This window comes from Cetorhinus maximus, chromosome 18 (assembly GCF_964194155.1).
Source record: "Cetorhinus maximus chromosome 18, sCetMax3.hap1.1, whole genome shotgun sequence".
NCBI lineage: Eukaryota > Metazoa > Chordata > Chondrichthyes > Lamniformes > Cetorhinidae > Cetorhinus > Cetorhinus maximus.
Window position 1 is genome coordinate 65,782,250 of NC_135896.1, and position 20,644 is coordinate 65,802,893.

The 20,644-nt window shown below is 45.0% G+C and overlaps 1 protein-coding gene across 1 annotated transcript in view; it reads right to left on the minus strand.

Moving 5' to 3' along the window:
* Positions 1-20,644, minus strand: part of npas3 (neuronal PAS domain protein 3) — a 1,500,089-nt gene that overhangs the window by 68,365 nt on the left and 1,411,080 nt on the right. The gene's annotated exons all lie outside the window — the stretch shown is intronic.

Here is a 20,644-nt window from a genome sequence, read left to right on the forward strand (position 1 = left end):
ATGAGTGAGTGTATGAATGGGTGAGTGCGTGTGTGAGTGGGTGAATGAGTGTGTGAGTGGGTGTGTGAACGGGTGAGAGAGTGTGTGAGCATGTGTGAGTGGGTGAGTGAAGGTGTGAGTGGATGAGTGAGTGAACGAATATGTGAGTGGGTGACTGAGTGATTACGGGAATGAGGGTGTGAGTGGGTGAGCGAGTGTATGAGTGGGTGAGTGCATGAGTGACTGAGTCTGTGGGCGTGTGAGTGGCTGGGTTAGTGAGTGGGTGAATGAGTGTGAGTGGCTAAATGAGCATGTGAGTGGGTGAGTGTGTGGGTGAATGAGTGTGAGTGGGCGAGTGAGTCTCTGAGTGGGTGTGTGTGTGTGTGGGTGAGTGAGTGTGTGAGTGGGTGTGTGAGTGTGTGAGTGGGTGAGTGTGTGTGGGTGAGTGTGTGTGGGCGAGTGAGTGTGTGAGTGGGTGTGTGTGTGTGAGTGGGTGAGTGTGTGTGTCGGTGAGTGAGAGTGTGAGTGGGTAAGTGAGTGAATGTGTGAGTGGGTGAATGAGTGGGTGAATGGGCGAATGACTGTGTGAATGGGTTGGTGAGTGGGTAAATGGCTGTGAGAGTGGGTGAGTGAGTGTGGTTTGTTTGTGAGTGACTCGGTGAGTGTGTGTGTGGGTGAGTGAGAGTGTGAGGATGGGTGAATAAGTGGGTGAATGGGTGAATGATTGTGTGAGTGGGTAAGTAAATATGTGAGTGGGTGAATTTAATGTGTGAGTAGGTGACTGAATGTATGAGCGGGTGAGGGAGTGAGTAAGTGGGTGAGTGTGAGTCGCTGAGAGAGTGAGTGAGTGGATGAATAAGTGTGAGTGTGTGTGGGTGAATGAGTGTGTGAGTGGGTGAGTGAGTGAGTGTGTGTGAGAGTGGATGAGTGAGTGGGTGAACAAGTGTGTGAGTGTGTGAGTGGTTGAGTGGTTGAGTGAGTGAGTGAGTGTGAGTGAGTGGGTGAAAGAGCGTGCGGGACCGTGAGTGAACGTGTATGAGGGCAAATGAGTGGGTGAGTGAGTGAGTGTCAGAGTGGGTGTGTGAGTGTTGTGTATGTGAGAGTGGGTGAGTGAGTGCGTGAATGGGTAAATGAGTTTGTGAGTGAGTGAGTGGGTGAGTGAGAGTGAGTGGGTGAATGAGTGAGAGTGAATGTGTGTGTGGGTGAGTGTGTGAGTGGGTGAGTGTGTGAGTGGGTGAGTGAGTGAGTGGGTGAGTGTGAGTGAGTGGGTGAGAGAAAGTGCGAGTCCGTGAGTGAATGTATGTGGGCGAATGAGTGGCTGAGTGAGTGTGCAAGTGGCTGAGTGTGAGTGGGTGAATGACTGTATGAGTGGGTGAGTGAGTGTGTGAGTGGGTGAGAGAAAGTGTTAGTCCGTGAGTGAATGTGTGTGGGCGAATGAGTGGCTGAGTGAGTGAGTGGGTGAATGTCTGTGTGAGTGGGTGAGTGAGTGAGTGTGAATGGGTGAGTGTGTGTGTTGGTGGCTGAGTGAGTGTGTGAGTGTGTGAGTGGATGAATAAGTGTGTTCGTGGATGAATGAGTGTGTTAGTGGGTGAATGTGTGTTAGTGGGTGAATGAGTGTGTGAGCGGGTGACTAAGTTAGCAACTGGATGAGCAGAGGAAGGAAATGAAGGAAAGTGTCGGCTTTGGGGAGAGCCCCAACTTCACCTTGGCCTGCTTCCTCTAGGTTCTTGTACACATTGAGCATGGCCTAGTGAAAAGTTTTAACATAAGAGGTATCCTCCATTTCAAGTTTGCTGTTCCCTATTATTTATACCTTGGCCTGAAAAGAGAGATGTAATGTTGGGATGTTGGATACATGAACATTATGTAAAGAATCAGAGGGGAGTATCCACCCTGTATCCCAGCTTGTCTGTGAGTAAATAAACAAGCATCATGCAGGTTTGTTGTGTTGCTTTATCAGCTCACCTTTCACAATGTTATTACACCATCAGTATCAATTTGAAGTGGCAGTAATAACATGTGCCCTGCTGTTGTAAGGGAATGATGTGAAGCTTTGAAAGATCTATATTGTGAGTGCTTAGCATGCAGCTTCAGTCATGGTTTAACAGGGTGAGAGGAAACTCATTGTAGTGTCCATAATTTTCCCATGTACTTAGTATAATGAAATACAGCCAGCTGTAGCTTGGCAGACTTCCATAGACTGTTTAACTTTTTCTGCATCTGCTCCCACATCCTTAGGTTGTTGGACACAACAGTGATTCTGTTCTCCAGCTTGAGCCAAGTTTTATTTTAATTAGTTATGTATGTTAATAAAAACTTGTTTCATTATCTAAGTAGAGGGTCATAATATTTGCTTGAGAACTCAACAACTATTTACTAGTCTGGCGTACTGACCTCTACCTCACAGAGGCTGAATGTGAACTCACAGACACTTTTACCTCCCCCTGGACCATGACCCCACCACTGAACATTTCCAGGTCCGTCACTGACCTCATCTCCTCTGGAGATCTTCCCTCCACAGCATCCAACCTCATAGTCTCTCAAGCTCAGACTGCTCGCTTCTACCTCCTACCCAAAATCCACAAACAGGACTGTCCCAGCAGACCGATTGTGTCAGCCTGTTCCTGCCCCACGGAACTCATTTCTTGCTATCTTGACTACATTCTCTCTCCCCTTGTCCAGTCTCTTCCCACCTACATCTGCGATTCCTCTGATGCCCTACATCATATCAACAATTTCCAGTTCCCTGGCCCCAACCGCCTCCTCTTCACCATGGACGTCCAAATCCTCTACACCTCCATCCCCCACCGGGATGGTCTGAGGGCTCTCCGCTTCTTCCTTGAACAGAGGCCCAAACAATCCCCATCCACCACCACTCTCTTCCATCTGGCTGAACTTGTTCTCTCACTGAACAGTTTCTCCTTAAACTCCTCTCACTTCCTCCAAATAAAAGGTGTGGCCATGGGTACCCGCATGGGCCCCAGTTATACCTGTCTCTTTATGGGGTATGTGGAACATTCCTTGTTCCAGTCCTACTCAGGCCCCCTCCCACAACTCTTTCTCCGGTACATCAATGACTGCTTTGGTGCCGCTTCATGCTCTCGTCTGGACCTGGAACAATTTATTAATTTGCTTCCAATCTCCACCCCTCTATCACTTTCACATGGTCCATCACTGACACTTCCCTTCCCTTCCTTGAACTCTCTGTCTCAATTTCTGGTGATAGACTGTCCACCAATATTCATTACAAGCCTACCGACTCCCTCAGCTACCTTGACAACAGCTCCTCACACCCGGCTTCCTGTAAGGACTCCATCCCATTCTCTCAGTTCCTTCGCCTCCGTCGCATCTGTTCCAATGATGTCACTTTCAAAAACAGTTCTTCTGACATGTCTTCCTTCTTCCTTAACCGAGGTTTTCCACCCACGGTAGTTGACAGGGCCCTCAACCGTGTCCAGCCCATCTCCCGCGCATCCGCCCTCACACCTTCCTCTCCCTCCCAGAACCATAATAGGGGCCCCCTTGTCCTCACTTATCATCCCACCACCCTCTGCGTTCAAAGGATTATCCTCCGCCGTTTCCACTAACTCCAGCATGATACTACCACCAAACACATCTCCCCTTCACCGCCACTGTCAGCATTCCGTAGGGATCGTTCCCTCCCGGACACCCTGGTCCACTTCTCCATCACCCCCAACACCTCAACCCCCTCCCACGGCACCTTCCCATGCAACCGCAGAAGGTGCAACACCTGCCCCTTTACTTCCCCCCTCCTCACCTCCAAGGGCCCAAACAATCCTTTCAAGTGAAGCAGCGCTTCACTTGCACTTCCCTCAATTTGGTCTACTGCATTCGCTGCTCCCAATGCGGTCTCCTCTACATTGGAGAGACCAAACGCAGACTGGGTGACCGCTTTGTGGAACACCTTCGGTCTGTCCGCAAGCATGACCCAGACCTTCCTGTCGCTTGCCATTTCAACACAACCCCCTGCTCTCATGCCCACATGTCCGTCCTTGGCCTGCTGCAATGTTCCAGTGAAGCTCAATGCAAACTGGAGGAACAGCACCTCATCTTCCGATTAGGCACTTTACAGCCTCCGGACTGAATATTGAGTTCAACAATTTTAGATCATGAACTCTCTCCTCCATCCTCACTCCCCTTTTTGATCCCCTTTTTTCTAATTATTATCATATATTTTTTATATATATATTTTTCTTTTCCCACCTTTTTCTATTATTTTTAAATTTATTTCCATCCATTGTTTTTTCTCCACCTTTTAGCCTATTTTGATCCCTTCCCCCCACCCTGCCCCCACCAGGGCCATCTTGCTCATCCTGCTTTCTACCCTTAATGTCACCATTAGCACATCCTTTAGCTAATATCACCACCATCAACACCCCTTTGGCCTTTTGTTTATGACATCTTTGGCAATGTCTCCTTTGCCTCCACCTATCGCTGGTCCTCTATCCAGCTCTACCTGTCCCATCCCCCTTAATCAGCTTATATTTCACCAAATTTCTATTTCTCTTTAGTTCTGATGAAAAGTCACATGGACTCGAAACGTTAACTCTGTCTTCCTCTCCACAGATGCTGTCAGACCTGCTGAGTTTTTCCATCAATTTTTGTTTTTGTTTCAGATTTCCAGCATCCGCAGTATTTTGCTTTTAGCTATTTAATGGAGTTGCTAAAACACTTTGAATACTTGACCCAGTTTTCCAAACATAATTTTGTGCCAGTTTCTTCTGTTTCATCTAAACTGAGACAAAGAAACAGTACAAAATGATTTGAAGTGTAATAATATGTCACAGTGATGTAAGGTATTAATGTTCCAATGCACTGGTTTGGATTTTCTGCCCTGCTAATGCAGAAATTTCAGGCAGAAAATAGGAAAGGAGCTGGAAATGCAGCGACGAGTCATTCTGCTGGCATCTTGGTATCATCTGCCACTTCCAGAATTTCCCACTGGAAGCTACGATGAGTGTTGAATATACTCAGTCACACTAGAGTGGGCATATTCACATGGCAAATTAATGATGGGAATATATAATCAGACATATATGGTTAGTCTCAGTAAAGCTGGGTGATAGGAATTTTGGCCAGAATTTTCCCAGGCCTGTAAAGGTGACTTTGGAGGGTGGGGGATGAGAAAGGGGGGTGGGCAGGAAAATTGGGAAAGAAAGGCACTGCAAATGTTCCCGCCTCTGAGCACTCTTCCCAGAGACTCACTCCCAATGGCAGGGGTGTGTTGGCACATGAGGTCATTGAAATGAAAGATTAATTATCCCCTAATTTTGATTTCAATGTTATTTACTGAATGTAACAGGGGTCTCCTGCTGTGTCTGCAGCTTGCCTCCTCACAAGAGGAAAGAGCAGCACGGGAGGTAGGAATGACATGCCAGGCATATGCTGAGGAGGCTTCAAAGGAGCCAAATCATTCCTCACAGCACATCCATTGGGAAATGCTTCCATTTGGAAATGCTTCGCCTGCAGATACATCAAACTGCTTGTGTTGGGCATCAAGTTGTGGTTGCTGGTCCCAGCATCTCTTTTGTCCCTCCATTTTGTGCTGCCCTCTCCTTCTCCGTATGCATGAGCAGCATGCAGCATTCTCAGTGGAGCTACCAGCCACCCTTTACTTCAGCCTCTCTGACTGACCCTTCAGCCTCCAGTGCCCACTCGTTGTACTTAATTGGATGGTGAATGCAGAGGCAGCTTTTTAATTGGGCGCATTCTGTAAGATTGCACTGGACACCACACTGCTGATATGAGCAGGGTCGGGAATCAGGAACGGTCCTGTTGTGTGAAAATTCAGCTTGCGATGTCATTCTTGGCGTCCATCACTGCTAATGCTGCCAGGGAGCTAAAAATTAAAAGGCTGCTCTAGCTGAGTGCACTCAATTGCACTAGACAAGGAATTATTTATTATTTCAAATAATATTTTTAATTTTTTGGGGAAATTACAGTAGCAGATTCTGCAGCAGGCTATTTCCCTCTCATAACCTGAGGTGGGCAGCCTGGCAACAGCAGAAACACCACTGGGGGGCTGACAAGAAAATTTAGATGAGCCTGATCCCAAAGATCTGCTGGGAACAGCATTCAGGGAAACAGATAGCCAGCCCTGTTCTGCACCTCCCAATCCCACTCCGCCCCATATCACCACCAATCCAGGACAGCACATGGCAAATCAGAAAATGTAACCCATTTCATCTGAAGCCTGTGATTTCCCATCTAACGAGTTCCCGGTCTTGACCTTACTCATCAGTGGGAAGCCCTGGCTGTAATAGTCGTCCTGCCTGTTCTCAGGATTGGGGGATTTTACGTGTGGGGAACCTTAAATCAAATGAGGGCACATTTGAGAGAAGACAAATATGGTTATTCAGTTTTCATACAATAAACTGCTACTGTTTCAGAAACGAGACACTTTTGGGTAACTAGGGCCAGGATTTTCCAGTCGTCGGGCAGGCTCGGCGGGAGGGGGCAGGGGCGGTTGGTGAGCCATGATCGGCTCTGCACCCCAATTTCATGCAGGCGGGCCAATTAAGGCCCGCCCTGCATGGATCGCGAGCAGTAGCGCTGAGCTACCTGTGCGGGCGGGGGGAGGAGGGAGAGTGGGCCTGGCACGCAGTTCATGCATGCGCGCGAAAGAGCGCGGAGCTGCCTCAGGGAGATTGAAACACTTTTTGAAAAAAATTAATAAATACAACAAAAATTCATGTCATGACTGTGTCACATGATATGGGACATGTTTTTAATTTCAAAGGAAACTTTTAATTTAATTTGTAATAGCTTTAGGAAACCTCATCCCGCTTGTGGATGAGGTTTCTTAAAAAATGTAAAGGCCGCTTGGCCTTTTCGCCTGCCCATCAACCGTAAGGTTGGATGGGCAGCGTAAAATTCAGCTTAATTAAGTCCTTAATTGCCTTAATAGGCCTTTCAAATATCAGCAGGCGCGCAGCCGACTCCAGTGTGCGCCCGACGAACAAAATATCGCGGTGGTGCACGGTGACGTTGGGGCACACGCCTGATGTCATTGCGCACCATTTTACATTCCGGCATGTCAGGCGCCTGCATGCTGATGTAAAATTCTGCCCTAAGAGTTGTTAGTGTTGTACATCAACATTTTTATGCTAATAGTTTTACTAATTAATGCAATGGTAATAGACCATTTTTTTAATCAAGTGGTTACTTGCAGGTAACACAAAAATCATAAACACACTTCCAAAGTATTCATTTCTACACAGCACACCATTCAACACTGAATAGATCATTGCCAGAATACACCATGTAAAAGCTAATTCTGCAAGTTATTCCAAGGTGTGCAGTATAGCATACGTCTCATTAGAATGTCAGTGAGACTTATGTTAACATCATAATTTCACCCAGTAAAGCATTGAGCTAGGTTTGGTGTCCGAGTTTTCCCATTTGCAATCTTGGTTAATGTCCTATTTCTTTGTGAATTATAAATCTACAAAAACAGGGATGAATTAAGAACTTAGGAGTCAACAGATTTAGTTGTTGTATGGGAAATAATTCCTCTGATATCGACATAATAGTGTTTTGCACAACTCAATTTTCCACAATCTTCTGCATTTGTTTTAAAATCATTGCAATAGAATCAGGTACCACCCACAAAACTGGCCCCCGATCGTAATAATCACCATTGCCGCTAAATACACTTGTTTGCAAGCCTTTCAGGAGACTCCAAATATTAAGCAGGACATTTTGGGTGCAAGGACACAAATAGATACATTTTGAAAGGCTCTGAGATAATTTTTATTTTTTAAATTTACCAAGCAACTGACTACTTATTACTGATAATAATTCTAGGTATTTTTAAAAGTAATTTGCAGTCATTTAATTTCAGGTGGACACCACATGGACTGCAACAGTTCAAGAAGGCAGCTCTCCACCACCTTCTCAAGGGCAACTAGGGATGGGCAATAAATGCTGGCCCAGCCAGTGAAGCCCACATCCTGTGAATGAATTAAAAAAAGGTTACCCTTGGTGATGGCTGCCACTGTGACAAATGAATTTTCAGCTGTGTTAGTCAAACTTTACAATATTACCATTCTTAAATACATCAAGGAATATTTTTTAAAGCAAATGAATGCTGAGGTGAAGATGATACACAGTGAAACCACTGTATAGACATGTTTTATAACAAAAGTAAAGGAAAAAAACACACATATGCCAGTGAGCGCCTGTAGTGCTGGGGCACATGGTGATTTTTTTCACTGAAATTTGTGGCACTGGGGAAGACATAAATTGTGTTTGGGATTGAAATGCAATCATGTACTAAAGGTCCTACCTGTCATAGTCATGTGACCTCTGCCATGAGGTACAGGCTGGTGGCAGCCATGTTTAATTCAGTTTTAATAAAGACATTGTACTAGAAGCAATGTACTCTCTAAACTTGTAACATGAGCCGGGATTTTCCGGCTCCGTCATGGCGGGGCCCACTGTGGGAGATTTGGCAGCCCAACCAAAAGCCCATTGAATTTTGGCGGGACTGGATGATTCCAACAGTGGATGGGGCTGGAAAATCCTGCCTATGGTGTCAGAAGCGGAGCTGAGATTGAGTTTTGAAGAGCTGGAGAGAAGCCACAGCTACTAAAAGAGAAACATGGAAATGTTCAGAGCTGCAGAAAGCTGCTAAAAAATGCCAGGAAAAGGAAAGCAAACAAACTGCGTGAGTCAAAATGGCTGTTAATTTTCCTCATCCAGCTCCTGTCAAAATAAAAGGCGATATGCGGCAGAACTGACAGTTTTTCCTCTTGCAATGGCAAAACTAAGAGATTGCAACAGATTTAATAACAAGCTGGAGCCAATATGAGTAGCAACACTTTTACACTATTGGGGAGAAACCTGCTCTCAAGAAAGCAATTGACATGTATAGAAGCGCAAAGGTTGTAAAGCGTCAGCTAAAGCATATGTATGGCAGAACAGACAAGAAGATACATTATGCTGATAGACATTCCAGGCCGAAAGAACAGGCCGATCATGGAAAAAGGGCAGGATGCAAATACTGTGGAGGACATCACACAAAGGAAAAGAAGGCTTGTCCAGCATGGGGAAGGCAGTGTTACAATTGTAAGAAGCCGAATTATTTTCCACACAAGTGTTGGGCTAGAAAGAAGCAATGTGAGCTTACAGATGGTCACTTGAGAGATACCAGCCGAAGAGTCTGACGAATCACTGTACATCATACAATACGTTGGTTCTGTCAGGTTTATATAGGTGATAAGCGGTTCGTGACTATTAGAATGATGACCACAAAAGGAGGACATTAAGTGAAGATGAAATGTCAGACAGACACTGGTGTGTCATGCAATATCATGACCTTCACAGACCTGTGTGAAGTGGCTCAACATAAAGATCCAAAAATTAAGCCCTCGAAAGTAAGGTTGAGGCTATATGATGGTACAACACACATGCCGAAAGGACAAATTAATCCGAGAGCCTAATGCAATGACAAGATTGAAGATCTAGAGTTCCAGATCGTAGATGGTAAGCAAAAGCCACTCATCTCAGCCAGAGGAAGTTTAAAGCTTGGATTGGTAACTCTAACCATGTCAAAAGAGATTTAAGTGTCGCAGCACACTAAACCATTGACTACTGAACAGATCCGACAGGAAGACAAAGATATGTTTACAGGGTTTGGATGTTTTTCTGGTGAATATCATCTTGAAGTAGATGAGAGTGTAAGGCCAATTGAGCATTAGCCAACAAGAGTTCCAGTATGATTAGCAGTATGGTAGCAGTGAAACAATCTGGAAAGCTGAGGGTATGCATAGACCCAAAGGATCTAAATAAAGCATTGAAGAGATCTCATTACCCCATGCCAACCATCGAAGGAATTTTGCCACAACTTGCCAAGGCAAAGATCTTTTCTACCCTGGCTGCGAAGGATGTTTACTGGCAAGTGAAGCTGGATGAAAGCAGCAGTTTTCTAATGACATTCTGGACGCTGTTTTGCAGATACAGTTGGTTGCACTTGCCATTTGGCATTTTCATGGCTCCAGAGAATATCAATGCAGACAGCATGAGATAGTCAGTGATCTTCCCGACATGGAAGCCATAGCGGATGATATATTAGTCTATGGATGTGGAGACACAATGGAAAAATCCATTGCTGATCACAATCAGAATCTGGTGTGACTGCTAGAGAGAGCTCGCCAGATGAACCTGAAGCTAAACAAGAAAAAATTGCAATTGAAGATGCCTGAAGTCAAGTACATAGGTCATGTACTGACAGCAAAAAGTCTTTGCCCAGATTCTGAAAAGGTGAGAGTTGTAGCTGCAATGCAGTGACCAACAAATGTGAAAGTAGTGCAAAGAATTGTTGCATTCGTGAAATATTTAACAAAATTTGTGTCTAATTTGTCGTTGGAGTGTGAACCATTACGCCAGCTGACTGCCAAGGATGTGCAGTGGTATTGGGGAACAGAACAAGAAGCAGCCTTCACTAAAATCAAACAACTAGTGATGTCAACGCCAGTGCTATGCACTATGGTGTCAATGATGAATTCACCTTGCAGTATGACACCAGTAAGACAGGCCTTGGAGCAACCCTAATGCAACAAGGACAACCAGTTGCATTTGCATCCAGGGCGTTAGTGCAAACTGAATGATTCTACACTCAGATCAAGAAAAAGTGCCTGGCTACTGTCTTTGCTTGTAAGAATTTTCATCAATACCTGCTTGGGAAAGACAAAGTGACAGTGGAGTCTGACCACAAGTCACTTCAAAGCATTTTCCTCAAGCTGTTACTATCTGTTCTAAAGCGTCTTCAAAGAATGTTACTTTGTTTACAGAGATATCAACTTGACATGACATACAAGCAAGGGAAAAAGATGTACATTGCTGACATGCTGTTGAAAGCAGCACTTCCCATAAAGAAAATTGAGGATGCTGAAACAGAATGTGAAGTCTTCCAGATTCAACGTGCGGCAGCAGCTCGACATGCTCTGGGAGTCTTCAACCCAGCAGAGACATTGAATCTGACAGACAAGCACCTTGCTCAAATCAAGTGAGCTATCCAACAGTATGCAACTTTCCAAGTGTTGCAAGAAGTAATAATGAAATGATGGCCTGAGAACATCAAGGATACACCAGTAGGCATAGAAGTGTATTAGGCAAACAGAGATGAATTGACAGCCCATGATGGCATCTTGTACAAAGGAAATAGGATCATTATCTAGATGGTAGCTGTCATGGATTTGGAAGGTGCTGTCTAAGGACCTTGGTGAGTTCTGCTTGCAGATGGTACACACTGCTGCCACTGTGCATTGGTGGTGGAGGGAGTGAATGTTTGAGGATGGAATGCCAATCAAGTGGGCTGCTTTGTCCTGGATGGTGTCAAGCTTCTTGAGTGTTGTGGGAGCTGCACTCATCCAGGCAAGTGAAGAGTATTCCATCACACTCCTGACTTCTGCCTTGTAGGCGGTAGACAGGCTTTGAGGAGTCAGGAAGTGAGTTACACATCGCCGGATTCCTAGCCTCTGACCTGCTCTTGTAGCTACAGTATTTACATGGCTAATCCAGTTCAGTTTCTGGTCAATGGTAACCCCCGGGATGTTGATAGTGGGGGATTCAGCGATGGTAATGCCATTGAATGTTAAGGGGTGACGGTTAGATTCTCTCTTGTTGGAGATGGTCATTGCCTGGCACTTGTGTGGTGCCAATGTTACTTGCCACTTGTCAGCCCAAGCCTGGATATTGTCCAGTTCTTGCTGCATTTGGGCATAGACTGCTTCAGTTTCTGAGGAATCGCGAATGGTGCTGAACATTGTGCAATCATCGGTGAACTTCTGACCTTAAGATGGAAGGAAGGTCATTGATGAAGCAGCTGAAGATGGTTGGGCCTAGGACACTACTCTGAGGAACTCCTGCAGTCATGTCCTGGAATGAGATGATAGACCTCCAACAACCACAGCCACCTTCCTTTGTGCTCGGTATGACTCTAACCAGCAGAGAGTTTTCCCCCTAATTCCCATTGACTCCAGTTTTGCTAGGCCTCCCTGAATCTGCACTCGGTCAAATGCTGCCTTGATGTCAAGGGCGGTAACTCGCACCTCATCTCGGGAGTTCAGCTCTTTTGTCCATGTTTGAACCAAGAGTGTAATGAGGTCAGGAGCTGAGTGACCCTGGCGAAACCCAAACTGAGTGTCAGTGAGCAGGCAATTGCTAAACAAGTGCCATTTGATAGCACTATTGATGACCCCTTCCATCATTTTACTGATGATGGAGAGTAATTGGCCAGGTTGGATTTGTCCTGCTTTCTGTGTACAGGGCATACCTGGGCAAGTTTCCACATTGCCGGGTAGATGCCAGTGTTGTAGCTGTATTGGAACAGCTTGGCTAGGGGCGCAGCAAGTTCTGGTGCACAAATCTTCCGTACTATTACCGGAATATTGTCAGGGCCCATAGCCTTTGCAGTATCCAGGGCCTTCAGATGTTTCTTGATATCATGTGGAATTAATCAAATTGGCTGAAGACTGGCATATGTGATGCTGGGGACCTCCGGAGGAGGCCGAGATGGATCATCCACTTGACACTTCTGGATGAAGATTGTTATAAATGCTTCAGCCTTATCTTTTGCACTGATGTGCTGGGCTCCCCCATAATTGAAGATGGGGATATTTGTGGAGCCTCATCCTCCAGTGGGTTGTTTAACTGTCCATCACCATTTACAACTGGATGTGGCAGGACTGCAGAGCTTAGATCTGATCCATTGATTGTGGAATTCTTTAGATCTGTCTATTGCTTACTGCTTATGCTGTTTGGCATGCAAGTAGTCTTGTGCTGTAGCTTCACCAGGTTGGCACCTCATTTCTAGGTATGCCCTGGCATGCCCTCGAGCACTCTTCATTGAACCAGGGTTGATCCCTTGATGGTAATAGTAGAATGGGGGATATGCCGGGCCATGAGGTTACAGATTGTGTTTGAGTACAATTCTGCTGCTGCTGATGGCCCACAGCGCCTCATGGTTGCCCAATCTTGAGTTGCTAGATCTGTTCAAAATCTATCCCATTTAGCACAGTGGTAGTGCCACACAACATGATGGAGGGTATCCTCAATATGAAGACAGAACTTCATCTCCACAAGAAGTGTGTGGTGGGCACTCCTACCAATACTGTTATGGACAGATACATCTACGACAGGCAGGTTGGTGAGGATAAGGTCAAGTATGTTTTTCCCTCTTGTTGGTTCCTTCACCACCAATGTCCTTTAGGACTTGGCCAGCTTGGTAAGTAGTGGTGCTACCGAGCCATTTTTGGTGACGGACATTGAAGTCCCCCACCCAGAGTATATTTAAACCTTTAAACTTACCTGGTGTACAGCAGCTGGTTCTGTAAAAAAGGGGCATGGTTTACCTAACTTTGACTGAGCTGCCGTCGACTGTAGGTCCTGGGAGTACGCTGCATTACACAGATCTCACCCAGCCTGAGTCAGATGGTCGAGTGAGATAGGATCACCTGGATTTCTAGGCAAGTCATTTCAAGCGGAGTGGCAATCTGATTCAATTGCCATTTCATCGTAAGTTATGGCCCATTATATCTAAGTGATCACAAACAACACCTTGTGCATGTCAAACATTTCATATATATATATATATATATATATATAAAAAATGAAGCTAATTCTGTATTATTTTGTTGCAAAAAGAACCTGAGTGGTCTCTAGTGAAAATAGTTCTGTTACAATTTTCTTGTAAAACAAGTACAATGGCTGGAATTTTAGGGTCCCCCATGGGCAGGATGTCAGGTAGTGCATGCAAAATTGGGTGCCATGCCAGTGACACTGTGGCTGCTCCCTGCCCACCTGCCCCAGCCCCAGCCCCTGTGAGTATTTTACCTGCGGTGCGGGAGGCTTGGGCGGCCTGCTTAGCTGTGGGCCAATTGAGGCCCTTAAGTGGCCATTAACTGGGTCCTCCTTAAGGGCCTCCTCCCGTTGCTGCTGGGATTTTTCCCGGCAGGAGAGGCCCACGCCAGGACAGCAGGCTGCCCAGCAAGAGCTGTAGGCCTGGTGGAGGGGCTTGTGGGTGTGGGTGGGGAGGAGGAGGGGTTCCTCCTGGTCAGGCACCCTTGTGCCCATTTGAGACTCCTCCCCAAGGTGTGACCTGTTGCCCAGCATTCTCACCCCTTGACTTGTTACCTCCTCTCTCCCACGCCTTTCTCCCTGGCCAGCCACTTTGGTCCTGGCAAGACTCTGGACTCGCCTCACAGTCCAGTCTCCATCACTGAATGTTCTCCCCAGGGACTGTTGCAGTCCCAGCAGTGGCCATTGCTCCCAGTGGTTCTGAGAGCTACCTGCCATTTGATTGGCAGCTTGTGCTCGTGGCTTGTACTCTCAAAGGTAGAACCTTCCCACCTCAAGATAATTAAAGGCCTGTGGCTGTTAAATTGTTGTGGGGGGAGCTGGTCAAACATTGGCGGGTTTGCCCCTGACTATTATGTTGGGGGTGGGGGCTCTGACCCCAGCGCAAAATTCAGCCCATGGGGTCAATTTTAATCCACCCGTCCAGTGACAAATGTGGAGGTTACTTACTTGCTCAGAACTCAAACCTTTCAAGCTATTTCCAATTTTAGCTGAAGTGTTCTGCAGACCAGTAAACAAGTTAAAATACCCTGGGCCTGAAAATTAAACCAGAAAGTATCTTGTGCATTTCCCCCACCCCACCAACTATTTGAAACATGCTTGGTTTGAAAATTATCCCCATATTTAAATAACGAAACAAAAGAATTGTGATTGTTTTACAGAAATAACAAATGGTTTATGAAACAGCAATGGTTCAAGAAGCATAATCCACAGTCTCTCCATCGCTGATTTGGCTGCATGCTGTCAGCCAATGTTTATAAAACAACTGAAGCATAGAATACAGATATATTGGCCAGGATTTTACTGCCACTCCCGCCCGGTGGGATATTGGTCCCACCCAACTGAATGGGGATTTAAATAGCTCGCCTCATCCACAGGGGGTAGACACGCTGTGGCAGGGCTGTAAAACCCTAGCCATTGAGTTCCGACGTTCCTTTCTGAATAGGACCTGGGTTTAAATTCATTTTACTGTGATGAGATAAAGGCCTCTGCCTCAAGCCAGTTCCTATGAGCCCACAGCATAAAATTGTTCAGTTTTGGTTGCTTTCATTTTCATTCTGATAAAAATGGAACAGTTTAGCAGGTAGAAGGTAAGCAGGTGAACAGACAAACTGGTAAGGGGATACTGAGCAGATACACCTCCAAACAAAGTCATTACAAATAGCCATTTACTAGTTGTCACTCAGCTTCCAATCAGGGCCATTGATTTGCATTTTTCACAGAAACGTTGATGGAATTGTGAGGATTGTGATTTCCAAAGTACCAATAAAAATTCGGGGGTGCACACAATACAAGAAAGGATTTAAATAATTGTAAACCAGTGACCCTCTCCATAATTGTAACACATTTGGTCCATTCACACACACTGTAGCAGATGAAGTGTGATTTCTGTAAGTCAATGCACAAATGAAGCAAATATTAGAAAATCGAGGCGGGGTGAGGGGTATTGGAGCATTAGTTGCAAGTTAATAGAAAGGGGATCTGGACAGTTGCTGTACAGTTGTACCTTCTGACCTACCTGACCACAGAAGGCAGCCATTCTTCCAGGCTCCCAGAACTAGGCTGCTGTCCCAAGAAAGTGAACAGAATTAGGTTGAACCTTGTCATCTCCTCTAGCCCGTTCTAATAGCTTGTTTGCATGCAGTATCTATCCTTACTTTTTGACGTGGTACTTATTCAGATGCTAGTGGCCAGCCATGTAACTTGCACTTAGGTAAGTTAGAACTGTGTATCAACATAAGTCATAGCTTTTATAAGAGGAGGAGAGGACATTGTAGGCAGAGGAGAAAAGAAAGTGCACTCCAGCCCCAATATTTATGGTGGAGGAGGGGAGGGTGGGGTGAGGCCGGAAACGGCTGACGAACCAAGCAAGGTGGGTAAGTGAAGGTCCACTTTTAATGCTAGGACCTCATTGACATCTTGTAGCTCCTCTCCTGTCTGTCCTCCTGAATTGTTCCTCTTTGTTTTCAGTTTTTTCTCTTCAATGCACAGGTACAGGGGAATCCCTAACAGAAACACCATTGTGTCTTGTGCATTACAACTAAAATGTGTTCATTTGGCTATGGCAGGAGACTTGAGAATACATGTATGTTCAGATCCTGTGACATACATCAGGCCTCTAAACTGTTTTCGTGGTCCACTGGGCAGAATGTGTATCACAGACATTCCACAATAAAAGCTGGTGGGCAAGAGGGTAAATGCAAAGTTTATCTTTCTGGGGCCAGAAAAAGCAGGAGTACTCCTGCAGGCACAACACAGAAATTCTGGGCCACTGTCACTGCAGGCTATTCTTCCTCCTGCATCTATACAACCCTCCAAAAACCAGCTTCCTGACAACTGTCAGCTGTTGTTAGATGCCTTTTTCAAGTGGGCTGTTTGGTACCTCTACATTAATAAGGCAATATTAAAATGGACCAGGGATCCTGCAGCATAAAGATCCCCCCTGGTATGTCCTGTTTTGGTCTTCTAATGTGGTGGATAATACAGAGGCCTGGAAAAGGTTCAGAGGAGGTCCAGTAATTGGTGGTGGTGTTATCAAGCCACTCCTGATGATGGAAACTGAAGGCCTGCATTCAGAGTATCTTCTGTGCCCTTGCTACACTAATGCTTCCCTGAAATGGTGTGCAACATAGAGGTGTACTGATTTGTCAGGAGGGAGAGGTGGTAATTAGCAGGAGGCTTGCTTGCCAATGTTTGACTTGAAGCCATGAGGCTTCCTAGGGTTCAGAGCTAATGTTTAGGGTTTCCAGAGTCATTTCCACATGACCATGAAACACTCTGCCTTCATCTCTGGTGGGCCTCTCCTGCCAGTTGGACAGGATATACACAGAGGTGATGTTGGAGGATTCTGGGATGCTGTTGATCATTATGACTCTTACTGAAGCTGTGCACTGCAGACTGGAAAATATGGGCAATGTCTTCAGTACCAGCCTGGGAGGAATCTGAGAAGAATGAAGTTCAGGGCATTTGTTGTGCCTGCAGGCTGCCTGGGTCTATAATGCTTGGCCCATAGGCTCTGTGGATTGAGCAAGACTTCCTACAAGCATCCCCCTTCACTTGCTGTAATCTAACAGGCCTAATTCTGGCTCAATTTGGTTACTGAGGCTGCTGTAGTAATTGTAACTTTAAGGAATGTAGTGACTGTGGCTTTAAGACTTATTGCATTGTATAGTATCACGTGACAGTGTGAACGAATCAGCTCTAAGCACAGGGAACCTTAGAGTGGGAGTTCTTATTCTAGTTATGGAGCTTGATGGAAGCATGTAACTGCTGATGCAGCCTATAAATAAAGTTTGATGTTTCAAATGAGAAACCTGTCTGGAAAACGAAGTTCATAACAAACTGGTGATGAGGATGGAATCGGGTCCGGCATTGTCCCTCGCCCAGTGACTGTATCTTGTTTAAACAGAAGAAAAGGAAAATATACTCACCAGTTATGCTGCAGAGTTCAAGCAGAAGAAACAGAAGCACTGTTGTTTTTAGGTTAAAAAAAAAAGGGCCCCAATCCAAACGGCTGAGAAATCTCCCGGAGCACTCCCGACATTTTAAAAAAGGTCAATCAAAACAGAAAGCAGTGCTGCAGTTTTAAACTTAATGAAAAAAAAGCAGCCCAGATCAGACCACAAGGCTGCTGGGTCTCCCAAAGTGCTGGATGTCCATAATCAAAAGAACCTATGCAGTTAGTTAAAAAAAAGATAAAACCCTGCAGAATTGCCAAGAAAAGGGAGAAGAAATCACTGCTGTTTTTTTTCAAACAGGAACGAGGTTTTACAAAGTTAAAAAAAAACAGCCACGTTTGATGGTGAACCCTCAAAACATGAAAAGCGGGGGAAACTCAAAAGCAGCACAGAAAAGCTGACAGCTGCAGAGATAGCCCGAGCAAAATAAACAGTGACTGCTTTTAAAGCAGCAATACATTTAAAGTGGTAAATACAAGAAAAATGTCTATGGACAGAAAATTACAAGAGACCCCAGAGAGGTGGTAACTCTCAACACAGGTCCCATTGGCAACAAGAGGCCCCAGACAAGGGGCAACTCTGTGGAAGGCAACATGTGACCATAGAGAGAGGGCAACTCTGCCAAAAGCAACAAGAGACCCCAGAGGGAGGCGACTCTGCCAAGGGCAACAGGAGGCCCCAGAGGGAGGGCAACCAGAATATAAACAGTTGATTGTCCTTCAAGATCAAATACAAAAGGAAAGTGTAACCATTAAGCAACATGAATAAATAAAGACTGTCTTAAACAGTAGAATGGAAGCACACTAGAAGAAACTTGAAAGGGGCTCAGGGGAAGCCCTGGTAATCAGAGAGCATTCACAGGAAGCCCTGGATGTCATGCATAGCTGGATACAGCCAGGGGACAAGAGTTCGGAGAAACTCCAAGGCAATGCCAGCTCAGTGAAGCTAGCTGTCTAGCAAAGAACTGAAGAATCAACTGAATGAAGCTAAAGAGGCATTGAAAGGAAAAGAAGTATATCTTCCAAGATGCGAGTGGTTACTTGGTGTAATAGTTTCTGTGACCGGACCTTTGTTGTATTACATAGAAGTGGAGGGCCGGATCACCCGCAAACAGTTGGATCATTTGAGAGGAAGGAAGAAAACCCAACAAAACAATGTTCCACCTGTAACCATTGTAGAAACCCGTGGTCCCTGTTGAAATTGTTCAACCAATGATAGACGTACCAGATGTCTCTATCAGAGTGGATAACACTGAACTGCCTGGGCTTAAAGAGGTACCTAATGTTGCTGTGGTTCCGGATAATATGGATCCTGTAAGAGATTCGAAAGTCGTGGAGTTACAATGTTCCACTGGATCAGGAAACCAGCTGAGAGACTGAACTTACAATTCCATGACCCACGTATATATTTGTAATGTCATGAAGGTCTTAGGATCTGGTCTTATGGTAAATGTTCTTGTAAATACAAACCTGTAGAAAAAGTTTAAAGAGGGAGGAATGTAGTAATTGTAGCTTTAAAGAATGTAGTGACTGTAGCTTTAAGAATTATTGTGTTGGATAGTATCACGTGACAGTATGAATGAATCAAATATAAGCGCAGGGAACCTTAGAGTGGGTGTTCTTCTTCTAGTTGTGAAGCTTGATGGAAGCATGTAACTGCTGCTGCAGCCTGTAAATAAAGTTCGATGTTTCTAATGAGAATCCTGCCTGGAAAACCAAGTCCATAACAGTTGCTATAACTCCTCTTCTTCCAACTTATTCATGCAGAATAAAGCAGCAAAAAAAGTTTCCATGGTAAGCTGAAAATAGTTTGCTAGGATGAGTAAGGCAAACAAATTAAAAAGAAACAAACAATCTCCAAGCTCTGAAATGACCTGGCATTCAACTAACTACAAGAAGATAGAGACTTAAATGCCTGCAGGCGAGTGCCCTTTAAGTAGACTTCCAGTTGTGGGAATCCTGAGCAGGTTGGCCATTGGGCAGAAGTTCCATTCTGTACAGTTAAAATCAGAGTACCAGTGTCATCACTGTTTCTGGTGGGTGCTCTTCTGACCTCAGTCAGCAGTACCGGTAAAATTTCATTTGGTGCATTTCTGACAGGAAAGGGGCAGCCAGTCAATTCCCATGATTTTAGTTGCTCACCTGCTTTATTCACACTGGTCATGTAAAGTTAACATTGGAGTCTGGATGTCTTGGCAAATAATATGTATTGTTCAGAGTGTGTAGTATTCAATGGTTCAATTGTTCTGTATTTAATTACATGAGTCTGGTAACTGATCTATGCTTACCGTGCCTGACTGGTTTAGCCTGGGTGTTGAATCAGAGGATAAGTAAACAGACAATAGAGAAGTTACTAAAAGCTGAGCTAATAGCATGGGAGTAGACCTTTTAAGCCTTGTATACAAGTCGGCAAATAAAGTTCCTTGCACCCTTAGAAACTAGCGTTATTTCTGCATTGCTCTGAAATATACAAAGTATGCAACAGAGTGTCTGTTAGCTAAACAATTGCATTTATATTACAATGGTTGGGAGTATAGATGATAATGAGAAATAAAAGCAAGAACATAAGGAAATAGGAGCAGGTGTAGGCCCTATGGCTCCTCGGGTTTGCTCTGCCATTCAATACAATCATGGCTGACCTGATCTTGGCCTCAATTCCACTTTCTTCTCTGTTCCCCATAATCATTGACTCCCCTATCGTTCAAAAACCTATCTATCTCAGCCTTGAATATATTCAATGGCTCAGGTACTAAAGCTCTTTGGGGTAGCAAAGCAAAGCAAGGGTAGCAAATTGATAAATGACCAAATGCCAGCTAGCCTACTTATTCCTAGACATTCCATTATGCTCAAAATATATCCGTCTATCGATCTATCTGACCATCCACTTATCTACTGTAATTATTCTGGCAAGCAAAGTTGCAAGTTAAAATACAGTGCTAACTGATGAAATTCCTTTTGTCAATAACTTGAGTGAAGAAGTCAGCATGAGTACAAGATGGGATTCCTCCCAATACTCCTGCCTTTAATGATAGCATAAGTTTCACTCCAAGTAGAGAGAGCAAGGTTCCAGCTAAATCTATTGCTTTCATCTTACCTAACTACTTTGCT